A 22,065-nucleotide genomic window follows, 5' to 3' on the forward strand; every position below is an offset into this window, starting at 1 on the left:
CACTTTCCAGGTGAGGAAACTGTGTCAAATTGTAACTTGCTTAATGAACACAGATACCTGACTTTGAGCTCATGTGCTTAGTCACTCTGCTATATCCAGGATCCAATTACCCAATTCTCTCTTTAGCTTAGACTAGTTTCAGTTGGGATTTTCAACTTTCAACCAAGGGAGTTCTCATAAACAATCCAAATATAGATCAATAAAAACTAGATAAATTATGACACAATAATATAATGAAATGCTATGTAGCTCTTAAAAGGAGAAAGCTACATATATTAACATGAAAACAAACAAAGGAGAACAAGTTTACAGAATATGTATGTGTATATATATATATATTTTATTTACATCTTTATTGGAGTATAATTGCTTTACAATGGTGTGTTGGTTTCTGCTTTATAACAAAGTGAATCAGTTATACATATACATATGTTCCCATATCTCTTCCCTCTTGCGTCTCCCTCCCTCCCACCCTGCCTATCCCACCCCTCCAGGCGGTCACAAAGCACCGAGCTGATCTCCCTGTGCTATGCGGCTGCTTCCCACTAGCTATCTACCTTACATTTGGTAGTGTATTTATGTCCATGCCTCTCTCTCGCTTTGTCACAGCTTACCCTTCCCCCTCCCCATATTCTCAAGTCCATTCTCTAGTAGGTCTGTGTCTTTATTCCTGTCTTACCCCAAGGTTCTTCATGACATTTTTTTTTCTTAAATTCCATATATATGTGTTAGCATATGGTATTTGTCTTTCTCTTTCTGACTTACTTCACTCTGTATGACAGACTCTAGGTCTATCCACCTCATTACAAATAGCTCAATTTCGTTTCTTTTTATGGCTGAGTAATATTCCATTGTATATATGTGCCACATCTTCTTTATCCATTCATCCAATGATGGACACTTAGGTTGTTTCCATCTCTGGGCTATTGTAAGTAGAGCTTCAATGAATATTTTGGTACATGACTCTTTTTGAATTATGGTTTTCTCAGGGTATAGGCCCAGTAGTGGGATTGCTGGGTCATATGGTAGTTCTATTTGTAGATTTTTAAGGAACCTCCATACTGTTTTCCATAGTGGCTGTACCAATTCACATTCCCACCAGCAGTGCAAGAGTGTTCCCTTTGCTCCACACCCTCTCCAGCATTTATTGTTTCTAGATTTTTTGATGATGGCCATTCTGACTGGTGTGAGATGATATCTCATTGTAGTTCTGATTTGCATTTCTCTAATGATTAATGATGTTGAGCATTCTTTCATGTGTTTGCTGTCAGTCTGTATATCTTCTTTGGAGAAATGTCTATTTAGGTCTTCTGCCCATTTTTGGATTGGGTTGTTTGTTTCTTTGTTATTGAGCTGTATGAGCTGCTTATAAATTTTGGAGATTAATCTTTTGTCAATTGCTTCATTTGCAAATATTTTCTCCCATTCTGAGGGTTGTCTTTTGGTCTTGTTTATGGTTTCCTTTGCTGTGCAAAAGCTTTGAAGTTTCATTAGGTCCCATTTGTTTATTTTTGTTTTTATTTCCATTTCTCTAGGAGGTGGGTCAAAAAGGATCTTGCTGTGATCTATGTCATAGAGTGTTCTTCCTATGTTTTCCTCTAAGAGTTTGATAGTTTCTGGTCTTACATTTAGGTCTTTAATCCATTTTGAGCTTATTTTTGTGTATGGTATTAGGGAGTGATCTAATTTCATACTTTTACATGTACCTGTCCAGTTTTCCCAGCACCACTTATTGAAGAGGCTGTCCTTTCTCCCCTGTACATTCCTGCCTCCTTTATCAAAGATAAGGTGACCATATGTGTGTGGGTTAATCTCTGGGCTTTCTATCCTATTCCATTGATCTATATTTCTGTTTTTGTGCCAGTACCATACTGTCTTGATTACTGTAGCTTTGTAGTATAGTCTGAAGTCAGGGAGCCTGATTCCTCCAGCTCTGTTTTTTGTCCTGAAGGTTGCTTTGGCTATTCGGGGTCTTTTGTGTTTCCATACAGATTGTGAAACTTTTTGTTCTAGTTCTGTGAAAAATGCCAGTGGTAGTTTGATAGGGATTGCATTGAATCTGTAGATTGTGTATATGTTTTATAATAAAAGTTTGTACAGAAAACACAGAAGTATTGATAGTTCAGTGTCATAAAAGCAGTACTGCAATAAAATCCTTATAATACAAGTTTACACATATGAGTTTCATTTTGAAATACCATTTTATCAGTTTTTTCCTGAGCATAAAAGTCTTCCAAGCTCACTGTAGTAGGCAATTATTGTTTACTTAGGAGAGGAGAATGGGACTAGAACAGGGAAACTCTTTCACCTCACACATTTCTGAATTGCTTGAATTTATTAGTAGCCGAGTTTATGTGATGACAACCCAACTTAAACTGCTAAAAACAAACAAAAAATGTGTTGGGGGGGATATTGAATGGACAGCATGCCAGTTCACAGAATCAAAGGAAAAGCTGACCAACTAAGCATAAACTGTGGCAGGGTAGACAACTGGGGCGCCCCAGGGACCCTACGGCCTGGAACCGGAATGCTGAGCTCCACCAAGACTCTCTGGGTCTCGGGTCTCTGCTCCCCGTGGCATATTGGCCTCATGCTCTCCTACTGCAGCCTTTCTTTGTAGTGAGGGATCATGGCTTCCAGCAGCTTTCAGTGACAAAGACTCTCAATCCCACCACCTAAAAGGAAAAGGGCTCTTCTCTGAGGGAGGACTCTGAATGGTCAGAAACCCACTGCAGACCAACCTCTGTGACCAGGGTAGGGGGAATTATTACTGGTCATGACTGGTCTAATTTGGACCAGGTGCTCACCCTTCAGCCTATCACCAGGGTCAGGGATACAGGATCTTGTAAGAAGGTGGCAGCTCCATTCAGCCAGAAGTCTGGAGTGGAGTGGAGAAGGAGAGTGGGAAGCAGAAACAGTGCTTTTTTGGAGCAAAAGAAGGAAGAGCTGCTGGGCAAAACAGGTGATTAGTGTATGCTACATGAGCGTAATTTTCTTCTAAATATTTTTAAGTTATTTTCATCATGTGTATATATACATTCAAGTGCCAAGAATGTATTTATAAGGATATTCTCTGAAATAGTTTTATAATCATTAAAAACTGTAAGCAGCCTATAGTTAATATCTACTGATATTTTGTCTTCTTGAAATTTTCCCTCTGGGAACATTGCACCCAAGTGCTCATCTCAGCTGAACCAATCACATATCACCCTACTTCCTGTGACTACAGCAATTGGCCTGAAGGGTGGGTGTGTGATCCAGCGTGAACCGATTTGTCTTGGCCCAGAAAAGGGTCATTTTCTTTTCAGGTAGTGAGGCAGTGGGGCTGTGACTCAGGCAGACTTTTTCACCCGGAGCTGTTACAAAAGAGTCATCTCCTGTCAGGTCAGGAAGCTGCTAGGATACGATCTGGAGCCGCCAATTCTGCCTCCCACACAGGAGGTAAAGCTAGTCTATGAAGGAAGCTGTTTATGCTGAAATAAACAGAGATTAGACATGAAGAGACAGGGAGTCCTGATGGGTTAGAGGCCCTGGTCGCAGGCACCCTCTGAGGCTAACGCGCCCCCGCCCCGTCCCCCCACTCTTCTGCAAATATGACTAAATGGGCCAATTTCCTCCTTACCTAAGGCTAGTTTGAATTGGGATTCTTCCAGTTTCAGCCACGAGACTCCTAATATCTGAATACAGATCAATAGAGCTGGATAACTTATGGCACAATAAAATACTTTTAAGTGTAGCTTTTAAAAAGAACAAACTACATATATTGACGTAAAAAACAAATATAAGGAGAGAAGCAAGTTTATAGGGCAGGGGTGTGTTTCTGTGTGTGTGTGATTTTATATACACCACATACTTACGGAGACTGTGTTCCAAAAGGTTAATATTGGTTACTTCTGGAGGCTAGTATGGGAAAGGCTTTCATTTTTTAAATATATTTCTGTATATTTTTTAAAAAATAAATTTATTTATTTATTTTTGGCTGCGTTGGGTCTTCGTTGCTGCGCATGGACTTTCTCTAGTTGAGGCGAGCGGGGGCTACTCTTCACTGCAGCGTGCAGGCTTCTCATTGCAGTGGCTTTTCTTGTTGCGGAGCATGGGCTCTAGACTCGCAGGGTTGAGAAGCTGTGGCACGCGGGCTTAGCTGCTCCACAGCATGTGGGATCTTCCCAGACCAGGGCTCAAACCCGTGTCCCCTGCATTGGCAGGCGGAGTCTTAACCACTGCACTGTGTGCACTCTGCCCTCTGTGTAGTTTTTTTAACTTTCTGAAAATCAGACATCACTTTTATAAAACTTTTAAGCCAAAAATAACTACAGGACATAATGTAATTGTGGCACATTTATGTTATACAACTTCCCAGTTCATTGCCTCTATTCCATTTAAGAACAGAGGTCTGGGAATTTGGAGACCAGGCTTCTAGTCCAGACTGTTTTGCATGTATTCTATAACCTTGGGCAAGTTGGTTTGCCTCTGCAGGCCTCAGTTTCTTCCTCCCTAAGAGGGGTACTTAAGTAACAGTAGCTACTATTTCAGTGGTTTCCATGTGCCAAGTGCTGTGCTGAGCAGTTTCCTCACAGCAGCTCCATGGGTTGAGCATTATCCCCCTTTTCCAGATAAGAAAACAGAAGCTCAAGTAAGTCTTGGAATCAGAATTCAAATTCACGTTTAGCCCATTCCCCACAGCCATGTTCTTTTCACTACACATTCTCCCAGCCACCTCTTGCCTCACGGTCTCACAGATTCCTAGCCCTGGAATGCACTTAAATCCAGGACTTGACTCAAAATCCTCTATCTGGAAAACACTATCTTTCTAAATTAAACTTAGGTCACTTTTGTTATTGCTATGTCTGTTCTTTTTTTTTTTTTTAAATATTTTATTTATTTGGCTGAGCCAGGTCTTAGTTGTGGCATGCAGGATCTTTAGTTGCAGCATGCGGGATCTTTCAGTTGCAGCATGTGGGATCTAGTTCCCTGACCAGGAATCAAATCCGGGCCCCCTGCGTTGGGAGCGCAGAGTCTTAGCCACTGGACCACTAGGGAAGTCCCCCTGTCTATTCTTTATGTTACATCAAACTCTAAGACAGAATGTCTCAACCTCAGCACTACTGACATTTTGGACTGAAAATTTCTTGGTTGTTGGGAGCTGGATGTCTTTGGCAGCATCCCTGGCTTCTACCCGCTATATGTCAGGAGCACCCACCCTTCAAGTTGTGACACCAAAGATGTTTCCAGACATAGTTGCAAATGTCCCCTGGGGGAAAATCACCCAGGGTTGAGAATCAGTGTTCTAAAAGAAGGGAAAAGGCAAATTCCTGCATTAACCCTGGAGTAAAATTGTATTGAAAAGAGACATGGAATCTTGTATTTTTACCTGCATGATTCTTGGACTTTACCAGCTCTGGCTAAATTCAGCTCCAGTGTCACACATTATTTGCTCTGTGCAGAACACTGTACCAGTTACACATACATTATATATCCAAGATTTAGGGAAATGGGGAAGGAGAATAAACCTTGCCCTCTCAAAAATGACTCCACTTCCTTAGTGAAATTCACATTTGCCTGAGAAGAAAAGAGCCACATGAGGCTGCTGAGTGAGAATGGATATTCAACAGGGAACAGTGGTAATTGAATACAATGCTGATTTTATTCCAACCAAATAAAGCAGTACATAGGTCACCTGGGCAATAAGCTTAACTCAAGGGACAAAAGCCAAAAAACAAGGATTTTGTTGTTGTTTTATCAGTCACTGCCCACTTACACAACTCATCTCAGAAAATATGGGTTAAAAAATCTCATGCACAGAAACATAGGAAAAGAGAAAAAGGGAAAAATGAAGGTCATGTAGTGTGCAGCTGAAGGTGGTTTCTCCAATTTCCTTTCTGGTCCATCAGCATGGTCCACTTCGGATTACCTTAATATCATGACCATCGTCCCTGCAAATCGAACAACCATAAAAACATTTATTATTAAATTTCCCCCTGTACCCATCTTGAGTTCTTGTGGCTGGACTAAAAATAAAATGGACACAAGACAGATTAACAGGAGAAAAAGAAGTTTTCATTCTTGTGCACGGAGTTCTCATAGAAATGGGACCTAATAAGTGACCAAAGCGGGCAGATTTTATACATTTTAGACAAAGAAACAATAAATTTGTGAGGAATTGACAAAGAAACTTAGGCTCTGGGAGCTTAATTAGTAAAGAATCTAAAGAGAGCTTTGGCTTGGGGTAGTAAATTAAAGAAGTAACAAGGTTTGTTTATACAGGCTTTTCAGCTCTGAATTCCCTATGTTTGGTGATAAGAGTGTCCTTCTACCTCAAGAAGCAGGGAATGCATCTTTCATATGATTTATTTCCTCCTCTCAGGGAGACAGAGAGAAGGGTCAAAGTGTAACTCTTGCATCGGCTCTTTCTTAAGTAAATTTAATTCAAAATAATTAATATGGCATTGAGGCATATTTTGGGGTGGCTTGCCCTGGGCCTCAACGGTTCCCTCTTCTAAAACTTCCTTGTCTCACATATTAAAAGTCAAGCTGATAGAGTGTTCCATCCCACTAAACCAGTCTCTCAGACTTGACAGTAAGTCAGATGAGTTAAGCTCATTTCAGGTGATGCAGGTGGCATCCCAAAGTTAGGCCTATGCTGCAAGCAATCAGGCATTTAATAAGAGGCATGTCGGAACTTCCCTCATGGTGCAGTAGTTAAGAATCTGCCTGCCAATGCAGGGGACACAGGTTCGAGCCCTGGTCTGGGAAGATTCCACATGCTGCAGAGCAACTGAGCCCATGTGCAACAACTACTGAGCCTGCACTCTGAAGCCCACAAGCCACAACTACTGAGCCCTCGTGCCACAACTACTGAAGCCTGTGCACCTAGAGACCATGATCCGCAACAAGAGAAGCCACTGCAGTGAGAAGCCCATGCACTGCAATGAAGAGTAGCCCCCGCTTGCTGCAACTAGAGAAAAGCCCCAAAATAAATAAATAATTTAATTAAAAAAAATAAATAAGAGGCATGTCTATGGAAACAAAGGAAAAACAGAGGTTAATGATTGGAGCAGATTATAAACCAGTTTCTGAGCCCAGGGGTCAGTCAGTTAAGATTTCTAGATGTCAGGGTCAAAGCATCTTTTGCAATTTGAAATGTCTCTGATGATGTCATCAGGTGTTCAGGTAAACTATCTGAGTTGCTCATACAGCAACAGGCACAAAGATTGTTTAAATATGAGCTTTTGAAGTTTATTTCAAATTGTCTAGCTTCAGTTTGTAGGGCTTCATAAAAAGGCAGTTTTAGTTTTCAGTGATTTCAGATAAAAAAATAATAGGACAAATTTGGAAAGGATAGTTTGGAGAGTAATAGCCTGATATAGGAGGAAACTTGAAGAATTCAGGATATAGTCTATTTTACAGGTAAATAACAAAACCCTCAAAGACAATGAACAGAACTAGAATTTGGTGTCTACAAGTGTGTATTATAGTTTCTGCTGAAACATAATTTTCTCTCTACAATTACCCCCAGTTTTTTACCAAAGATAGCCAAATTAGACTAATTTGTTTCCAAAATAAGTCTAGGGCTTCCCTGGTGGCGCAGTGGTTGAGAGTCCGCCTGCCGATGCAGGGGACACGGGTTCGTGCCCCTGTCCGGGAAGATCCCACATGCCGCGGAGCGACTAGGCCCGTGAGCCATGGCCGCTGAGCCTGCGCGTCCGGAGCCTGTGCTCCGCAATGAGAGAGGCCACAACAGTGAGAGGCCCACGTACCGCAAAAAAAAAAAAAAAAAAAAAGTCTAGATTCAATAACCTTGGCCTGGTTGTTTACATAAGTACAGCAAGAATAGTGATTGAGCATATGGACTATTTTAAATCTGCTTTGCTGGAACTTTTTATGAGGAATCTCAGATTGAATTTTTTTTTTTTAAGATTTTTTTGATGTGGACAATTTTTAAAGTCTTTATTGAATTTGTTACAATATTGCTTCTGTTTTTGTTTTTTGTTTTTGGCCGTGCAGCATGTGGGATCTTAGCTCCCTGACCAGGCATCAAACCCACATCCCTTGCATTGGAAGGCAAAGCCTTAACCACTGGACCACCAAGGAAGTCCCTCAGATTGAATTTTTAATAGCCTCTCAAGGCTAAGAAACCAAGCCGAACATTCGCCAATAGACTTTGCCTGCAATAGGTATAGATTTGGGTGAATTCCTTTCTTCACGAGGTCCTCAAAATAAACTATTTCCTGGGTCTGCCAGGAAATGACCCTCCCTATTCACCTGGTAAGGCTGTTGAAAGGCTACTTTCACCTGAAAGTAAGGTACTAGGCTGTTTTTCCAACAGGCTTTATTGGCTACATAAAGTCAATCTTAGTTTCTCAAAGCTGTCTGGTCATATCTGAGTCTATGCATGTCTCTCTCCAATATGGCATTCCAGTCAAAGCAGTGATAATATTATATAATCAGTGTTTCCAATTGTGTTTTGTTATAAGAAAAACAGATTCTTACTGAACTTATGCAAATAACTATATTGCCAAGAAAATAAGAGTACTCACTGAGAGTTTCTGAATTCTGGAGGGATCCAGTAGAGAGAAAAAGATAAATGTTCCAATGCTGCTTAGAAACCTATAATGGACCAAATTGTTCTAAGTCACAGCTTAAGAGAAAAGAGAAAAAAGTCTCCTTAAATCTGGAGAAACAAAAAATTTTTTAAATCAGCAATGTTTCAAATTTTAATAAATCATAAAAAATTATAATTATCTTCCTCAGTTTATTTGGTCCCATAATTAATTCTTGCTCCACTTGATCTTTTGTTAGAAATTTTTTGAAGCCATCAGTTTCTCCATTAGGGTTCTGTAAATTCTTACCCAGGTATGATTTGAAAGTCATCAGAAACTTATATTCTAGAATACTTGTTAGATTGCTTTCCATGAATTCCCCTCAAGATAAAACACATTTGCAGAAAGCTTTTGTAAAAGCATGTGAGTAAAACAGTAACTGTGTGTAGATGATAAAAGACTTTAAAATGTCCATTATTGAAGATCTGATTCATTATAATGGAACTGATAAAGAAATTTAGTTATCTCTGAGACACATATCATTTTAAGATAACAACTAGAATTATGGCTAACATGCTAGGACATATCCAAAGCTTAGGATTTTCAGTTATTTTCTAGAACATTTATGTTAATAACATTTACCCATACAATATGACCTAAGAAGGTTTATCATCATTTACTTGACAATGCTTCCTATGTAATTTAACATACAAAATAAGCCTAATTAATTTAGTATCTCTTTTATAAGGAGAGAAAATAAATTTTTGAGGTGTTCCAGGGGCCCTCTGGAAAACCCCAAAATTATTTCCAGTTCAATAAGACTTCATTTAGAATTTGTTTTTTCGTGCAGTTTGTCAAAAATATCAAACGTTTTTAAAACACTTGGTCAAATAGGATCATAGGTCACTGTGAAAGAATACTGAGCTGCCCATTTAATCAAAGTGATAAAGACATCTCTGGCAAATACAGAAAGTTAAATAGTTGTAAAAAGCCTTAGTTCTTTTAATATTGAAAAGACTTAGATTTGTGTGTGTGTGTGTCTTCTAAGTGATCAAAAATCTGATAAAGACAAAACATAGAATCTGTTTTTCTAGACAGATTAAAGGTAAAGAAAACTCTTTTTCTTACAATTTCTTATTAAGACTAGACCAATAATCTAAGAAAACTTTGTCCTTTTTAACAGAGATACATACCAAATTTTAATTTTGCACCAGTTTACTTTTGATATTAAAACTCATTTACTTAATTAAATTCATTTCAGTCTTAGCCAGTCCTGATCACACATAAAATTCCTAAAGATTCTTTTTTTCATAGACCTTTTATAATTGTCTATGTTCATTTTATTTGTCCCTTGTTTTCTTTCCCATTTAGAAATAGCCAGCTTTAGGAAAAAATCGCTTTCTCTTTCCTTAACAAAAGCACCTCTTTACCTTTTTTTAGCCCAAAACACATAATACTTCTTTTTTTATTTCTGGTACCTTTAACTACATATATTAATTAGAATTCTTAATCCTTTAAAATCTTAATTTCGGGGGGAAATAAAGAAGTAAACAACTGTGAACTGTATTAACATTTTGCGGCTTGGCAAACGTAAATACATTTCATAATTTCTAGAAATATATGCCACTTCATAGCACAGTATTTCAATAAAGCACAAGCTATATCTACTAACAGACCCAAACATAACACATCAAAAGTAGGTAAACTTAAACTTGTTTAGCAATTAATGTTTCTGTATTTTATCTTATTTGGAAATGATATAGACACCCAATGAATTCCCATCATTTAATTTAACTCAGCAAAACTCTAAGGTTGTAACTTAAATTACCAAAGAATTTAGAAAAATAGACACATAATAAAACAATTATTATTAAAAGCCTCAGCTAAAAATTCTTATCTAATTTACATCTATTTAATTCATTTGTTTTTAACAATCATACTTAGTTTACTTATGAAAATTTAATGAGTCATTAAAGCAGCTATTCATTAAGGTTTTCTTTCGTTTTTTTTTGCTGGCAAAATTTGCAACAGAGACAGCATAAGCCCATTTGACTAGCAAAACTAGGTAGAACAAAATTTTTTATATGCATTATATTTAATGCTTGTAACTCTGAAGACATACCTATATTAATTAAACCAAAAAGCCTAAAATTAGCTTTTATTTATCAAAGGTTATCCTAGAACTTGAAAAAATTTTGGGTTCTTATTATATTTTTGAGAATTTTAATGTAAGTGCTTGTTTGTTTAGGCCAATTAAGTGGAGCTCTTCTACAAATTAATTTTGGCAATACCATCTAGAGGTAGAAAAATATCTATAATGTACCCATATAGACATATACACAACCAGAGATCTCTTAGTTTTCATTTTAAAACTTTAGTCATGAGTCAGGTACAATAGAAAAGTCACTAGTTTATAAATAAAGTTGAAATAAATTAAGTTTACTTGCTCAGATGGCTAACATCTTTTATTATTTGTGGAGAAGACTTAAGATCTGTATTTGCCCTTGACAAATAATTGCAGAAGGGATGTGATTCACTAGAGTTTGGGCAAGAGATCCTTTTAGCAGTTTGTGTTTTAAAAGGCCTCTTTCCCTTGGTTTTTTGGTTTCAGGTTTTACCAATTCAGCTAATCCAGGCTCAGTCTCAGGCAATGTGGGCTGTGTTTACATTTCAAAGACATGATAAGATTTATAGCTTTTAGGGCCAAAGAAAATGTTAGGTTTTCTCCTAGGAGTTCTGGAGTATATTTATCTATTATTTTATATATATATATATATATATATATATATATATATATATATTTATTTATTTATTATAAGTCTTAGGGTAATTATTTTAAAATAATTTTTAAAGTACAGGACAGTTTTGCTCCAATATCCTGATCTTTTATAATATCTAGAAAGCATTTTGAGAGGAATAGGTAAGGAGTGGGAATTGGTAAAGGCAAGTGGAACTTGACTTGTTTCTACAGTTGCATTTCTCATTTTGTACAGTTTTGCAAGACAAAGAAAGTTGTTTCTATTAAACCCTTGAATATTGGCTTCCAGCTGATTTACTTCCTGATTATTTGCAGGAGGCACTGGGGAATTATAGAGGAGATGGGCGATTTTTTTTAGAAGGGGAATTTATGTTGCATCTTACTTTTAGGTCTAATTTCTGTTTTTTCATCTTTATAAGGGCCTACCTAAAGCTCACCATTATACTTTTTTTTCCTTTCAATTTGATCCTCCCATAAGTATCAATATAAGTTATTTATGATGAGAGCTTTCAAAATTTTTTTCCTCTTAAATATAGCCAACTTAAAGGATCCTTTTTCTGGTCATTGATGAGTAGGATCTTGTATTAATTTCAAATACAGACTCAAACCAATAAGCCTTTTTTATGGCTTAACCAAAGATGAAAGAAGTATCTCACAAGAGTATGTAGCCCTCACATGATCAAGAAAGTTCACTCCCATAGTTAGTCTAAGAAAGTAAGGCAATGAAGGCTGAGACAACAGCCCATTAAGACAAACTCTCCTGAGAGTTGGTATGGCCAGAGTGCTGACTTTCTGTTTCAAAACCCAAGACTATTCAACTGGCCACCAGATGCACCTTCCAAATGGCCGGGACCAGAGAGAATATTCTCACTGGACACAAAGCTGAGATCTCAGGACATAAAGCAAGGTGGAAGGACAAACTTTATCTGGGTTTATATGGAAGATCCACAGCAAAGTTTGTTTAAGTAGATGCAGGTCTGGTGAGAAACATTAACTCACTAGTCTATGAGGCTGGCTCAAACAGCAGGCTTATAGGAAGGACCTATGCCTGCATTCTGCCCTATGGTTCTTCCTCCTTATGGCAAACAATACAACAGACAGAGACGAAGAAAAACAGTGACCATCTCTGGGAAGAAAAGAATTCCCAAGAGTTGCTAAGTACAAGGAACTAGCTGAAAAATATTTTCTCCTGCTAATCTAAATTTAGAGAGGGAGTAAGGAACTCTCACCACTTTCCCTTCCACCAGACCTTGCACACAGAGATCCAGGAAGCTGACGTGGTAAGAAATCTTACCTTCTGCTGGTCTTTATCAGATGTCTCAGGATCTCTCATCTGCAGTAGCCTCAGGGCAGGAAGCAGGTTCCAGCCAGGCTCCTGCCTGGCTCACCAACTGTCAGGGTTGAATAAATTTCCCCCTCTACCCTCTTGAGTTCTTGTGGCTGGACTAATAGTAAAATGGACACAAGACAGATTAACAGGAGAAAAAGAAAAACTTTTATTTATGTGCCCAGAGGTCTCATAGAAATGGGACCTAATAAGTAACCAAAGCAGGCAGCTTTTATTCTTTTTAGATAAAGAAACAATACATTTGTGAGGAATTGACAAGACAAAGAAATTTAGACTTTGGGTAGTTAATTAGTGAAGAATCTATACAGAGTTTTGGCTTAGGGAAGTAAATTAAAGAAGTAACAAGGTTTGTTTTTACAGGCTTTTCAGCTCTGAATTCCCCATCTCTGGCGATTAAGAGTGTCCCTTCTACCTTTCAGATGCAGGGAGTGCATCTTTCATATGAGATTATTTTCCTGCTTTCAGGGAGACAGAGAGGAGGGTCAAAGTGTCTCTCTTGCTGGCTCTTTCTTAAGCAACTTTAATTCACAATAATTAACATGCCATTGAGGCACATTTTGGGGTGACCTGCCCTGGGCCGCCATATTGAAACACTACCTGCTGTATTGAAACTGCCCCACTATTTGTATTAAAAAGACCCATGTCATTATACATTAGATTCTTTACAGGGTGACAATTAATCATTTTTAAAGCTAAATTGAGGGCGAAAGCCCAACTCAGCTATTTTTTTTTCCCTAACCCTAGGGCACAGGGAACTATCCCCAAAGAATCACTCTGAGAAGAAAGACCTAGGTAAATCACTTAAGACTGAGGTCAGAGAATGGCCCCCTGAAATACAAAGCAGCATACCTGGAGTAGAAGTCATGGTCACATGAGCTGGTTAGGTGTTTTACGCTAAGGGTATCAGGTGTAATACACTTATTACTGAGCATTCTACCAGGTACAGTTATTAAGACCTCTTTTCCAGCTAATAGTGCAGGGTGTGTAGGTTACCTGAACATGCCCTCTGACTTTAAAAGAACACTTAATATTCCACACTTAATATTCCACAGAGTTTAACTACTAAATATATTCTTTTTTGTTTAATTTTTATTTTATATTGGTGTATAGTTGATTTACAATGTTCTGTTAGTCTCAGGTGTACAGCAAAATGATTCAATTATACATTACATATATCCATTCTTTTTCAGATTCTTTTCCCATATAGTTTATTACAGAGTATTGAATAGAGTTCCCTGTGCTATACAGTAGGTCCTTGTTGATTACCCATTTTATATATAGTAGTGTATATATGTTAATCCCAAACTCCTAATTTATCCCTCTCCCACCTTTCCCCTTTGGTAACCATAAGTTTGGGGGTTTTCTTTTGTTTTTTTTTATTATTTATTTATTTACTTTTGGCTGTGTTGGGTCTTCGTTTCTGTGCGAGGGCTTTCTCTAGTTGTGGCAAGCGGGGGCCGCTCTTCATCGCGGTGAGTGGGCCTCTCACTGTCGTGGCCTCTCTTGTTGCGGAGCACAGGCTCCAGATGCGCAGGCTCAGTAGTTGTGGCTCACGGGCCCAGTTGTTCCACGGCATGTGGGATCTTCCTAGACCAGGGCTCGAACCCGTATCCCCTGCATTGGCAGGCAGATTCTCAACCACTGCGCCACCAGGGAAGCCCCATAAGTTTGTTTTTGAAGTCTGTGCGTCTGTTTCTGTTTTGTAAATAAGTTCACTTGTATCATTTGTTTTAGATTCCACATATAATATCATATGATATTTGTCTCTCTCTGTCTTACTTATTTCACTTAGTATGATAATCTCTAGGTCCATCCATGTTGCTGCAGATGGCATTATTTTGTTCTTTTCTATGGCTGAATAATATTCCATTGTATATATGTACCACATCTTCTTTATCCATTCGTCTGTCGGTGGACACTTAGGTTGCTTCCATGTCTTGGCTATTATAAATAGTGCTCTAATGAACACTGGAGTGCATGTATCTTTTCAAATTATGGTTTTCTTCAGATATATGTCCAGGAGTGGGATTGCTGGATCATGTGGTAATTCTTTTTTTAAGGCACCTCCATACTGTTCTCCATATTAGTTGTACCAATTTACCTTCCCACCAATAGTGTAGGAGGGTTCCCTTTTCTCCACACCCTCTCCAGCATTTTTTTTTTTTTTTTTTTTTTTTTGCGGTACGCGGGCCTCTCACTGCTGTGGCCTCTCCTGTTGCGGAGCACAGGCTCTGGACCCACAGACTCAGCGGCCATGGCTCATGGGCCCAGCTGCACCGCGGCATGTGGGATCCTCCCAGACCGGGGCACGAACCTGTGTCCCCTGCATCGGCAGGCAGACTCTCAACCACTGCGCCACCAGGGAAGCCCCCTCTCCAGCATTTATTGTTTATAGACTTTTTTTTAAATTTTAATTATTTATTTATTTACTTGGCTGAGCCAGGTCTTAGCTGTGACACGCGGGATCTTTGTTGTGGCATGAGGGATCTTTAGTTGAGACATGCGGGATCTAGTTCTCTGACCAAGGATAGAACCCAGGCCCCCTGCATTGGGAGCACAGAGTCTTAACCACTGGACCACCAGGGAAGTCCCTATAGACGTTTTGATGATGGCCATTCTAACTGGTGTGAGGTGATACCTCATTGAGGTTTTGATTTGCATTTCTCTTAGTAATTAGTGATGTTGAGCACCTTTCCATGGGCTTTTTGGCCATCTGTATATCTTCTTTGGAGAAATGTCTATTTAGATATTCTGACCATTTTGGATTGGGTTGTTTGTTTTTTTGATATTGAGCTGCATTATCTGTTTGTGTATTTTGGAGATTAATCCCCAGTTGGTCGCTTCGTTTGCAAATATTTTCTCCCATTCTGTGGGTTGTTTTTTTGTTTTGTTTATGGCTTCCTCTGTTGTGCAAAAGCTTTTAAGATTAATTAGGTCCCATTAAAAAAATTTTGTTTTTATTTTCATTACTCTAGGAGTTGGATCCAAAAAGATATTGTTGTATTTCATGTCAAAGAGTGTTCTGCCTATGTTTTCCTATAAGAGTTTTATAGTATCCAGTCTTACATTTTGGTCTTTAATCCATTTTGAGGTTATTTTTGTTTATGGTGTTAGAGAATGTTCTAATTTCATTCTTTTTCATGTAACTGTCCAGTTTTCCCAGCACCGTTATTGAAGAGACTGTCTTTTCTCCATTGTATATTCTTGCCTCCTTTGTCATAGATTAACTGACCATAGGTGCATGGGTTTATTTCTGGGCTTTCTATCCTGTTCTATTAGTCTATATTTCTATTTTTGTGCCAATACCATACTGTTTTAATTACTGTAACTTTGTAGTATAGTCTGAGGCCATGGAGCCTGATTTCTCCAGCTCCATTTTTCTTTCTCAGGATTGCTTTGGCTATTCGGGGTCTTTTGTGTTTCCATACAAATTGTAAAATTTTTTGTTCTAGTCCTGTGAAAAATGCCATTGGTAATTTGATAGGGATTGCATTGAATCTGGAGATTGCCTTGGATAGCATAGTCATTTTGACAATACTAATTCTTCCAATTCAAGAACATGGTATATCTTTCCATCTGTTTGTGTTGCCTTCACTTTCTTTCATCAGCATCTTATAGCTTTCAGAGTACAGGTCTTTTGCCTCCTTAGGCAGGTTTATTCCTAGGTGTTTTATTCTTTTGATGCAATGGTAAATGGGATTGTTTCCTTAATTTCTGTTTCTGATCCTTCATTGTTAGTGTATAGAAATGCAAGAGATTTCTGTGTATTAACTTTGTATTCTGCAACTTTAGCGAATTTATTCATGAGCTCTAGTAGTTTTCTGCTAGCATCTTTTTTTTTTTCAAGACAGGAGTTGAAGTTTATTCTTGGGAAGAACAAAGTCCCCCCAACCCTCCACATCCAGGAAAGCTTCCCCAGGAGGCCCTGCCCCTCCAAATGGCCATCTCTCTTTTCTGAACCCCTGCTTCCACCAACACCCATTATGATGCTGCTACTTGGGTGAGAGGCTCCTTCAGGTACTGCACCAAGGCCTGGGCCTTGGCCTTGAGCATTCCGAAGCCAATAGTCTCCTTGGCATACATGCACAGTAGAAGGTTGGCCACTCGAGTGATGGCTACCTGGCCCTCCATGCAGTCCATGAGGATGAATTTGAGATTGTCTTCATTAAACGCCTGGTTCCCATTCCGGTCGTAGGCCGCCCAGATGTTACTGGTGATGGCAGCGGTGACCCGGGCGTCTGTATCCCCGTAACCGGAGTAGGCCAACAGAGATCCCTCGTTATTCAGCAGCAGGGTGCTCTGGATGCCTCCAGTGTTGGCCTGGCTTAGCACCTGGGTCAAAGCCTTGGGACGCAGCATGCCTGCGGCTCCTATCCCTGGGCTTTTGCACCCAGATCCCTGAGTTTCCTACTGCTGCCCTCTGCCTGCTGCTTCCCATAGTCCAGCTGCCCTGCTCCGGAACGCCCTTAGCATCTTTATGATCTTCTATGTATAGTATCATGTCATCTACAAAGAGTGACAGTTTTACTTTTTGTTTTCCAATTGGGATTCATTTTATTTCTTTTTCTTCTCTGATTGCCATGGCTAGGACTTCCAAAACTATGTCGAATAAAAGTGATGAGAGTGGACACCTTGTCTTGTTCCTGATCTTAGAGGAAATGCTTTCAGCTTTTCACTATTGAGTATGATGTGAGCTGTGGGTTTAGTATATATGGCCTGTATTATGTTGAGGTAGGTTCCCTCTATGCCCACTTTCTGGAGAGTTTTTATCATAAATGTGTGTTGAATTTTGTCAAAAGCTTTTTCTGTATCGAGATGATCATATGGTTTTTATTCTTCAATTTGTTAATGTGGTGTATCACACTGATTTGCAGATATTGAAAAATCCTTGCATTCTTGAGATAAATCCCACTTGATCATGGTGTATGATCGTTTTTTTTTTTTTTTTTTGGTGTATTATCCTTTTAATGTATTCTTGGATTTGGTTTTCTAGTATTTTGTTGAGAATTTGTGCTTCTATGTTCATCAGTGATATTGGCCTGTAATTTTCTTTTTTTGTGGTATTTTTCTCTGGGTTTGGTATCAGGGTGATGGTGGACTCATAGAATGAGTTTGGGAGTACTCCTTCCTCTTCAGTTTTTTGGAATACAGTAAGTCCCCTACATATGAATGAGTTCTGTTCCGAGAGTGCGTTCATAAGTCCAATTCATTCGTAAGTCCAACACAGTTAGACTAGGTACCCAATTAACACAATTGGCTATATAGTACTGTACTGCAATAGGTTTATAATACTTTTCACACAAATAATGCATAAAAGACAAACAAACAAAAAATAAAGAATACATTTTTTTTTTGGCTGTGTTGGGTCTTTGTTGCTGCATGCAGGCTTTCTCTAGTTGAGGTGAGTGGGGGCTAGTCTTCATCGCAGTGCATGGGCTTCTCATTGTGGTGGCTTCTCTTGTTGCAGAGCACAGGCTCTAGGTGCGCAGGCTTCAGTGGTTGCAGCCCATGGGCTCGGTAGTTGTGGCCCTCAGACCCTAGAGTGTGCGGGCTTCAGTAGTTGCGGAGCATGGGCTCAGTAGTTGTGGTGCGCGGGCTCGGTAGTTGTGGCGCACAGGCTTAGTTGCTCCATGGCATGTGGGTTCTTCCCAGACCAGGGATCAAATCCATGTTCCCTGCATTGGCAGGCATATTCTTAACCACTGCACCTCTGCAGTGGAAGGGAAGTCCCAAGAAAACAATTTTAATCTTACAGTACAGTACCTCAAAAAGTACAGTACAATACCAGCTACATCATTGCTGCTTTTACGCTTGCTTCTGGACATCCTGGGCTTGAAATAAAGATACTGTACTACTGTACTCTATACAGTACTGTACAGTAAAGTACACAAAAGCACACCACTTGTAGAGGATGCACACATGTGACAATGTACGCCAGATACGTGAACTAACTCATGTGATTGGACATGCGAGCGCATGTTCACATCTTTGAAAGTTTGCAACTTGAAGGTTTATATGTAGGGGACTTACTGTAGTTTCAGAAGGATAGGTGTTAACTCTCCTCTGAATGTTTGAGAGAATTCGTCTGTGGAGCCATATAATCCTGGACTTTTTTTTGGGGGGGTGCTGCATTGGGTCTTTGTTGCTGCACACAGCCTTTCCCTAGTTGCAGCTAGAGATTTGGGCTGCTCTTTGTTGCAGTGTGTGGGCTTCTCATTGCAGTGGCTTCTCTTGTTGCACAACACGGGCTCTAGGCATGTGGGCTTCAGTAGTTGGAGCATGCAGGCTCAGTAGTTGCAGCACACAGGCTCAGTAGTTGCAGCACGCAGGCTTTAGAGTACGTGGGCTTCAGTAGTTGTGGTGCATGGGCTCAGTAGTTGTGGTTCACAGCCTCTAGGGCACGTGGGCTTCAGTAGTTATGTCACATGGGCTTAGTTGCTCCACGGCATGTGGGATCTTCCCAGACCAGGGATTGAACCTGTGTCTCCTACATTGGCAGGTGGATTCTTAACCGCTGCGCCACCAGGGAGGTCCCTGGACTTTTGTTTGTTGGAAGTTTTTAAATCACAGTTTCAATTTCAGTACTTGTGATTGGTCTGTTCATATTTTCTGTTTCTTCCTGGTTCAGTCTTGGAAGATTATACCTTTCTAAGAAATTGTCCATGTCTTCTAGATTGCCAATTTTATTGGCTTGTAGTTGCTTGTAGTAGTCTCTTATGATCCTTTGTATTTATGTGGTGTTAGTTGTAACTTCTCCTTTTTCATTTCTAATATTATTGAGCCCTCTCCCTTTTTTTCTTGATGAGTCTGGCTAAAGGCTTATCAATTTTGTTTATCTTTTCAAAGAAACAACTTTTAGTTTTATTGATCTTTGCTATTGTTTTCTTTGTCTCTATTTCATTTATTTCTGCTCTGATCTTTATGATTTCTTTCCTTCTACTATCTTTGGGTTTTGTTTGTTCTTTCTTTAGTTGCTTTAGGTGTAAGTTTAGGTTGTTTGAGATTTTTTTGTTTCCTGAGGTAATATTGTGTTGGTATAAATTTCCCTCTTAGAACTTCTTTTGCTGCGCCCCACAGGTTTTGGATCTTTGTGTTTTTGTTTTATCTGTAGGTATTTTTTGATTTCCTCTGATTTCTTCAGTGATCCATTGGTTGTTTAGTAATATATGGTTTAGCTTCCCTGAGTTTGTGTTTTTTACAGTTTCTTTTTATTGTAGTTGATTTCTGATCTCATAGCACTGTGTTCAGAAAAGATGCTTGATATGATTTCAGTTTTCTTAAATTTACTTAGGCTTCCTTTGTGGACCAGCATGTGCTCTATCCTGGAGAATGTTCCATGTGCACTTGAGAAGAATGTGTATTCTGCTGCTTTCAGATGGAATGCTCTATAAATTTTAATTAAGTCCATTTGGTCTAATGTGTCATTTAAGGCCTGTGTTTCCTTATTGATTTTTTGTCTGGATGATCTGCCCATTGATGTAAGTGGGGTGTTAAAGTCTCCACTATTATTGTGTTACTGTCAATTTCTCCTTTTATGGCTGTTAGCATTTGCTTTATATATTGAGGTGCTCCTATGTTGGGTGCATATATATTTACAATTGTTATATCTTCTTCTTGGATTGATTCCTTGATCATTATGTAGTGCCCTTCTGTCTCTTGTAACAGTCTTTATTTTAAAGTCTATTTTCTCTGACATGAGTATTGCTACTCCAGCTTTCTTTTGCTTTCCATTTGTATGGAATACTTTTTTCCATCCCCTCACTTTCAGTCTGTATGTGTCCCTAGATCTGAAGTGGGTCTCTTGTAGGCAGGGTATATATGGGTCTTGTTTTTGTATCCATTCAGCCAGTCGGTGTCTTTTGGTTGGAGCATTTAATCCAATTACATTTAAGGTAATTATTGATATGTATGTTCTTATTACCATTTTGTTAATTGTTTTGGATTTGTTTTTGTAGGTCTTTTTTCTTCCCCTCTCTTTTGTTCTTTTCTCTTGTGATTTGATGACTATGTTTAGAGTTGTGTTTGGATTGCTTTTTCTTTTTTGTATGTGTATCTATTGTAGATTTTTGGTCTGTGGTTATCATGAGGTTTTTATATAGCAGTCTATATATGTATTTATATATACGATTGCTTTAAGTTGCTGGTCTCTTAATTGCAAATGCATTTCCAATATCCTGCATTCGTACTCTTCTCTCCTCATGATTCCTGGTTTTGACTTCATATTTGTGTATGGATGATTTCCTACCTTTACTATATGTTTGTCTTTACTGGTGAGCTTTGTCATTGGTAATTTTCTTGGTTCTGGTCTTTTCTTTTTCATCTAGAGAAGTACCTTTAGCATTTGTTGTAAAGCTGGTTTGGTGGTGCTGGATTCTCTTAGCTTTTGCTTGTCTGTAAAGCTTTTTTTTTTTTTTTTAATTTGGCTGCGTTGGGTCTTAATTGTGGCATGCGGGATCTTGGTTGCGGCATGCAGGATCTTTTGTTGCAGCATGTGGGCTCTTCATTGTGGTGTGTGGGCTTCTCTCTAGTTGTCGCACATGGGCTCTAGAGTGCACAGGCTCAGTGGTTGCAGCACACGGTCTCTCTAGCCGTGTAGAGCTTTTGATTTCTCTGTCAAATCTGAACAAGAGCCTTGCTGGGTAGAGCATTCTTGGTTGTAGGTTTTTCCCTTTCATCACTTTAAATGTATCATGCCACTCCCTTCTGGCCTGCAGAATTTCTGGTGAAAAAAACAGCTGATAACCTTATGGGGATTCCCTTGTATGTTATTTGTTGCTTTTCCCTTGTTGCTTTTAACATTTTCTCTTTGTTTTTAATTTTTGTCAGTTTGATTAATATGTATCTCAGAGTGTTCCTCCTTGGGTTTATCCTGTATGTAACTCTCAGGGCTTCCTGGACTTGAGTGAGTTTTTCCTTTCCCACGTTAGGGAAATTTTCAATTATTATCTCTTCAAATATTTTCTCAGGCCCTTTCTCTCTCTCTTCTCCTTCTGGGACCCCTAAATGTGAATGTTGGTGCACTTAATATTGTCCCAGATGTCTCTTAGACTATCCTCATTTCTTTTCATTCTTCTTTCTTTATTCTGTTCTCTAGCAGTGTTTTCCACCATTCTGTGTTCCAGCTCACTTATTTTTTCTTCTGCCTCATTTATTCTGCTATTGATTCCTTCTAGTGTATTCTTAATTTCAGTTATTGTATTGTTCACCTCTGTTTGTTCTTTATTGATTTATTTTAAAATTTTATTTATTTATTGGCTGCGGTGGGTCTTTGTTGCTGTGTGCGGGCTTTCTCTAGTTGCAGTGAGTGGGGTCTATTCTTTGTTGCAGTGCACCAGCTTCTCATTGTGGCTTCTCTTGTTGCAGAGCATGGGCTCTAGGCATGCAGGCTTCAGTAGTTGCAGCACGTGTTCTCAGTAGCT

At 39.0% G+C, this 22,065-nt stretch overlaps 1 protein-coding gene and 1 pseudogene across 4 annotated transcripts in view; one reads left to right on the forward strand and one right to left on the reverse strand.

The window, feature by feature from the left end:
* LOC111169240 (RE1-silencing transcription factor) overlaps nucleotides 1–22,065 on the forward strand; it is a 199,769-nt gene that overhangs the window by 57,954 nt on the left and 119,750 nt on the right. The window lies entirely within an intron of this gene.
* LOC149749157 (ragulator complex protein LAMTOR2 pseudogene) lies at nucleotides 15,640–17,596 on the reverse strand (annotated as a pseudogene).

Source organism: Delphinapterus leucas, chromosome 5 (assembly GCF_059928025.1).
Source record: "Delphinapterus leucas isolate spDelLeu-1000000601 "Yukka" chromosome 5, BTC_Dleu_Yukka2, whole genome shotgun sequence".
In the NCBI taxonomy this organism is placed as follows: Eukaryota; Metazoa; Chordata; class Mammalia; order Artiodactyla; family Monodontidae; genus Delphinapterus; species Delphinapterus leucas.